Source organism: Lepisma saccharinum, chromosome 6, assembly GCF_977018435.1.
Source record: "Lepisma saccharinum chromosome 6, izLepSacc3.1, whole genome shotgun sequence".
Taxonomy (NCBI): Eukaryota; Metazoa; Arthropoda; class Insecta; order Zygentoma; family Lepismatidae; genus Lepisma; species Lepisma saccharinum.
In genome coordinates this window covers 69,459,247-69,466,216 of record NC_139234.1, presented here as the reverse complement: position 1 = coordinate 69,466,216, position 6,970 = coordinate 69,459,247, and the positions used below count along the sequence as shown (strand labels likewise).

The 6,970-nt window shown below is 39.3% G+C and overlaps 1 protein-coding gene across 1 annotated transcript in view; it reads right to left on the bottom strand.

Annotated features, from left to right (window-relative positions):
• LOC145988849 (muscle-specific protein 20-like) overlaps positions 1 to 6,970 on the bottom strand; it is a 76,889-nt gene that overhangs the window by 62,543 nt on the left and 7,376 nt on the right. The gene's annotated exons all lie outside the window — the stretch shown is intronic.

Below are 6,970 nucleotides of genomic sequence, written 5' to 3'. Positions count from 1 at the left end.
AGGCAGTCTGTGAATTGGGCATGAATCCAAATATACGTATATGTATTGAATACACTTACATTGTTGCTGGGGGAAACAATTTTTCCGATATTTTATCATTTTTCAAAGTACTTGCCACAAGTATTTAACAAGAAACTTGATAGTTGCCATATTGTTTAATGTTTCAAGAAAGCAATACATTATAATAGTGGAATCAATTTAATGGCGAAGAAATATTAAATACAATACTTTCCGAATGTCTATTATGCCATAGTGTCATATTACAGCGTATATCACGATAACATCCAGTGCCAATTCATGGTACGAGGGAACATAACCGGTACATACAGTTGGATCTTGAACCCTCAATTCCCCAAGTCCACAAATAGAGCTGGCATCATCGACTTTCATCCGCGCCACGGATAACTTTTCGAAGAGACTTCATGCATTTCACATTTATCTAAACAGCTGCAGCGGATGCTAAATATAGATGGCGCCTCTTGAGGGTGTTGCTTTCAGATAGCTTCTATGTGTGATAAATCTGCCATTCTTTATGGCTTCCTATCGAACAGACGAGAGCTTTGGAGCATTGCCTTTGATTTATTCAAATTTTCCAGATGTCTGGGTTTACAGGCAGGCCATGATATACAACACATTAGACTTCTGTTATTTTTGCGAATTTAGCTTGAAATGCACTTCTAAAGGAATCAACTGCAAATCATTAATGTCAATAATTGGATTTAGAATATTGACCAACGGTCTATGAAACTAACTGTATTGAAAAATCGTAAGAAACATTGTTAATTGTTAAACGGCGTTGTGTGTGTATATATCTGTGGTTTTTTGTCTAATTACAATGTATTTGTATCTTATGGCAAGAAGTCATAAGTAGTATTTCGTGTAGTAATAACATTTGCACACACTATATGGCAAGAGCTGTATGTCATGTTGGCTAAAGACACTTCTATAGTGTAATGATATTTTCAAATACTTGTGAAAATGTCCAAAAGATGGCTTTGTTATTGGACGTGATACGAATAAATTCTTTGTATGCATTTGTAAATCTAGTAGTTTCTGTTCAGTTACTAAAAGATGCTGTGCAAATGTCAATTTTACTCTTTACTTTGTGATTGCATGAATATTGTTGCCTCGTAAGAATGTTCTTTCAAAAACATTTGATATTATTAGAACTTTTCTGTTGTATCACTCTATATAATTTCGATTATGATCTGGCAACACACGAAGCACTTGGTCGTGAAGTTTTCTTCGGGCGCTCAACTGAGAAATTAGGGCGTTTGTAAATTTAAAATCCTGTAAATGTTTGAGTGTGTAGGCATAACTATTTTTGTTTTGTTTTGTGTGTATTTTTGATTGTTGGGAACATTTTCAACACGTTATTTCAACGAATACGGTGCGGAGAATTAATCGAGGATTGATAGCCGCTGTTGAATGTGCATTGAGGGGATTGGGGTTAGGGGTATACTTTACTATTCTTCAAACCTATAAATATTGGAGAGTGTTCTGGGTCGTCGTAAGTGAGAAAATGGCGGAGCAAGCAGTTAGAAGCCAGTACTGCGAATACCTGTCCAGGGAAGTAACTTGCAATGGAATTGTGGATACAGTGAGTACTTCTCGCAGCATCGTAAGTTGTTTGCACCCATTGATTATGCATTCAGAAGCTAGATAGTTTGCACGCGCATATGTATGATCTAGTTCATGTGTTGTTTTTAATGTACTTATACGTCATTTACCTTTCAGGTGGAGGAGTTGTCATAGCACTTATATATAATACAGTTATTAATACATAGTTATTTTTGCATTGAAACATAACTCTGAAAGCACATGACATAGAGCAGGGTGTTTGTTTTTTGCAAAATGTTTTACAGCTCAAAAAGTGTTTTTTTTTTATTTTATTCTTTTTTTTGTATGTCAGTGCACCTCAACGTGTACCCTTCTAGTTGCCTTCAGGATGTGAATGCGAAATTCGACTTCTACCCATGCTCGCTGCAGCATATCAGCATCAACTGTTTACACAGCTGCAATGATCCTTCTGCCAAGTGTAACAAGATCTGGAACAGGGGTTTGGTATACACAATCCTTGTCGTACACCAAAAGAAAAAAAAATCCAAGGGGGTGATATCAGGAGATTGTGGGGGGCAGGCTAATTGTCCGTCAATCTCCCAGGGAAATGTCTATATAGAATATCTCGAACATCATGAGACCAACGTGAGAGTGTTCCGTCTTGTTTGAAAATAATGGATGGCTGAAACTCCTCCACCTGGGGGAGTAAGTACTGTTCAAGCATATAGCAGTAAATGTTCCCTGTAATGCAGTCCTCCTCCGTTAAGAAAAATGGACCTAGAACACAAATGACAAGAACAACAAAGAAACTCTTTGAGCTGTAGAACACTTTGCAAAAACCGCCCTGCTCTGTGTCATGTGGTTTCAGAGTTATGCTTTATTATAATGGTAACGGAACTTTACCATGTATGTTGAAAACAGCGTTTTCTTTTGTTTTATGGTTTGCGTTTCTACAGTTAACTGCTGATAATTTCCGTATCTACGCGCTACGTACCGTATAAGAAATTTTGAGAGTTGGAATTTTGGAGTTTGTAATTGAGAGTAGGACCCATGAGGACATATTGGATTACGGGGTTGCCTCGTTATCCCGATCTCGTCAGGGTCTTCGAGTATAATGATCGATTATGCGGTCCGCCTTGGTCCTACTTACATTTGATGCATGCAGGACTATCATCTATACATATGTAGTCGTCCCTCTTTTCCTTTTCTCATGAAAGACTCATCCGAACTTCACCAGATTGACCGATTTTCTTTACTCTTATAATACAGTAACTTAATGTACTGTGGCAACGACAAAGCAAGTTGATTGGCAGGTTAGTGCTGAAAAAAAAATAAAAAAATCTTGCTGGCTGGTGGAGGGAAGCGTATATGCTTTCTGTCGCCTGTGAAATTGTGAAGGGTTTTCCTTGAAGGAAAGTCAGTTTCTGGTAAAAGTTTCAGATAACCGTGTCACTGTCTAAGCCTTGTGGGAGCAAGAAAATAACTATAGAAGAGGAATATAGAATTTGTCATGTGAAATGGGAGATTGCCTATTTTCATTGAGGAGTGAATGGTGAAATGCGTGGAAATTTTGTGCCCTGGCGTTCAGAAAGATTACTCTGTCAAGAAATTCAGTTGTCGACCTCCGTGGCGTACTGGTTATCACTGTGCGTTACGACTCCGGGGATTCCGGGTTCGAATCCCGGCCTTTACATGTTGTACGTGTCCCTTCATCAGTTTCATTATACAACTCCACTCTGCCAACTCATCCTCATCGTCGCCATTAGCCAAAAGTGACAGAAAAGCGACGCTTAATAACAGAAATCAAAACAAAGTCAAAAATCAGAAATACAGTTGAAGAGAAGATTGCTGACTCAGCAGGGGATATCAACGTACAATTGAAAGCAAAAATTGCTGGTTTTGTTGCCTTTTCGCTCGCAATACATGAACTGTGAGTGTCCCTTCATCAATTTTATCATTACCCATACTCATCGTTGCGATTAGCCACAAATGACAGAAAGGGGACGCAAATTAACAAACATCAAGTTGAAGAATGACTGACAAACATTTGTTGCTTGCATTAAGAGTTTCCTGCTCATACAAACATAATGTCGACATCGAGCAGCTAATTTCTAAAAAAAATGAAAGGTGTAAAATCTCTGGGAAACGTAACTAGAATTGTCCATTACGATTTCTTGCCAAATTGTTTGCACAATTGTATAAAATTTATACTTCAAACAAACATGTAAAATAGTAACACTGACTATGAAAATTATTGTTCATTACAGTTATACGCACACGTAATAGTGTTAACATTCAGTTCTAAGTTGGGTGGTATTAAAGGGGGGGGGGGTGAGGAGAATTCTTGCATCCGCTTCCGGTTGCTAATTTATGGCACTTGCTACTCTCTATATAATATATGATACTGTAAGTCTAATCACTGGAATTTCTCTCCCGGGTGAACTTCTTAGTTTTGGACTTCAAGCGAGTTGGGTTCGAGATGTGCGGTCCGGAGAGTTTTGACATTATCGTTAAGCGGCCATACTTACGACCTGAGTTTGACCTGGCTGGTGTAAACCAACCGATAAAGAATCATTTTCTAAGGAAGAATTAGATTTCGAAATTTGTGAACGAATACACTGTTGATACTGCACCTAGAAAATAAGTTTCTATAAAAAGTCATTAAAATTTGGGACGTGTTTCTTTTCTTAAGTATGAGGTAAATAAATCAATTTGAAATAAGGAACCTGATCAAGGAACTGTGTACAATATGATTTGAACACTTGTCCTACTAGTAGGGTCTATACGTCGTGTAATAAATAAATAAATAAATAAATAAATAAATCGCGAAATACTATAAATAAATAAACGAACAAGCAGATTTCACTTCGCATTGAATCATGGTTCTGGTCAACTATTCTTCTGGTATATCATAAAATGGAGATCTTTGTCTTCGTTCGAAAAGTGAAAATATGCAGGTCCAAAAAGTTGTGCACCTCCGAAGAAGATAGAGAAAGAGGACGAAACAGTCCCCAACAGAGAAAGAGAGAGAGAGAGAGAGATGGAGAGGCATGAAGACAGTGAAATAAAGTGTTAAAGAGAGGAAAAGAGAATGAAACAAAGTATTAAAGAGAGGAAAAGAGAGTGCAATAAAGTGTTCGAGAAACAGGGGACGAGAAAGAAAAAATATAGAAGAAACAAGTGAAGAGAAATATAGGCATAGAGAAAAGAGTGAAACTAAATGTTCGAAGGAGATAAATGGAGATGAGAAAGGTGGAAAGAGATGAGCGAGAGAGAGGGGGAGGGAGGAGAAACAGAGATATAGAGTACATTAAACACTTAGTCATGTGCAATAGAGGTCTATTCTTCTGCTTAGAAATTACATTCAACTCTGTCCACATTTAAAATTTATCCCGTGTCATTTGCATTTAAAATATAGCACGGTATTCTTGGTTCATTTCTGTCCCCGAAATTTTACAGCAACCTTACAGACAAGAATATGACATCATCTTTCGTGTTCATCACTTGACAAAACGCCCATCGTAGCGTACTACATACAGACGAAACATCATAGAACAACAGGTGAAACTATGTTTGGACAAACTCTGCTTCTTCATTAATTTATTTTGGCGTGGTTACAATGTCGCCAACAAGTTACATTCTGGCGTCTTCTTTCAATTAGCACGGTTCACTTGTTGTCCGCAAAGATGGCGTCAGATTCGTTTACTTTCAGATTCATGTTTTTGCACGTTTCTCGTATTGGGTGACTGGTGTTCCGGATGTTCTAGAAACTACCGCAAAATGTTGGCAGGGATTGTGTTTTCTCAGGGCATTCCCAGATGGCAGCTGTTAAGATAAACACACAGGCGCTGCCCACGACGTTTTAGCAGAGTCTCATTGGATCGTTTCCAGGCAGCTCCACTGACGTCAATCCTCTCTTCTTCCGGGTGTTTTGCGTCATAGGGCTGAAAATGGACGGAAATTGTTTCGATCTCATTCACGATATCCTGCAAACAGCACAAACTGAATGTTTTTCACCATCTGTCAGAAGTTTGGACCTTGTACAGTGGGATCCATGAGTATTACCGTGCAAATTGTCCATCACCATGTTCGTGTACTTTATTTGACCCAATAGAAGCTTCAAGAATTAAAAGAAAACTCAAAACAAGCGGTTGACAACTTCTGCACATCATACATAAAAGTCCATCGCTTAAAAACACATCGGATGTAAGATAAAAATTAATGAACATAGTCATGGACAATTTGCACGGTAATACTCAAGGATCCCACTGTACGATACGATATTGAACAAGCTTTTTCTCACTGGACATGATTTTGTTTTCAGGGGAACGCAAGGATATTTTGCTAATATAGATATGCTAAAATGAAGTATGTGTGTGAGCGTACCCGCGCACGCATTTCACCGTGCAATAGTGGAGATGATGTGATCAGCACTACGCTCCGGCTGTCTTTATACAACGACACCAGGGACGAGGTCAGAAAGTTTTGACCGCGTGGGCAAGAGTTATACATATATGGACAAATTAAAGTGGGTGTTATAAAATGGAAGAGTTTACAAGTATGTATTCTCTCCCTCCCCTTTCTTGCTCTAAATTTACAATCAAAGTATGTTTGAAGTCCATGCTAAGATAGGCTCATCAGGATTAGACCTGCAGTTGAAAACTGATTTGGAACCACTATTCAATGTGAACCCGCTGGGAATCGAATCCGGAACGTCTTGATTAGAGTGTAATCACTACGCTATTGGAAAAACATGCTAAATTTACAAGATAGTTCCACTAAATTGATTGATTGATTTGCTTTATTTTACTTCGCTTTTTGTGCCACTTTTGGCTAATTTGCCAAGATAAGGATGAGTGATGATATGATGAAATTGATGAATGAACACTCACAAACATCCATGCCCAGGCCGGGATTCGAACCCGGGACCCATGGCGTCGTAGCGCGATGTGCTAACCACTCCGCCACGGGGACCGGCGATAGTTCCACAAAATCAGCACCTCGTTGGTACATTGAATGGTTCACTCTTTTATTCACAGCACGTTTGGCTCTTTTCTCGAACTTGCCTATTTGAGTTGGAGCAGGTTGCACAGAGAGGCTAACCGGGACAGGGCCGACATGTGCCTCCGAACCTGTGACAACTTGAACACAAGGCGTTATGAAAGCGCCGTTGGAGAGGCGAACTACGCGTAATTTAGTTATATGCAGTGCTCGAAGTGAAGGGGAATGGGCGAGTATCTCCCAGGTATCCCCCACCTGTCCTATTGTCGCCAAGTTAAACCAAACCGCAGGAGCATCCCCACTACCTGAGCCCAAACACTCGACTAACCCCCCTCCCCCCCCCCCCAGGCTAAGAATTTCCATTTCAAGTAGCATTTCCCGATAATCCGTCTACATGACATCACAAGGC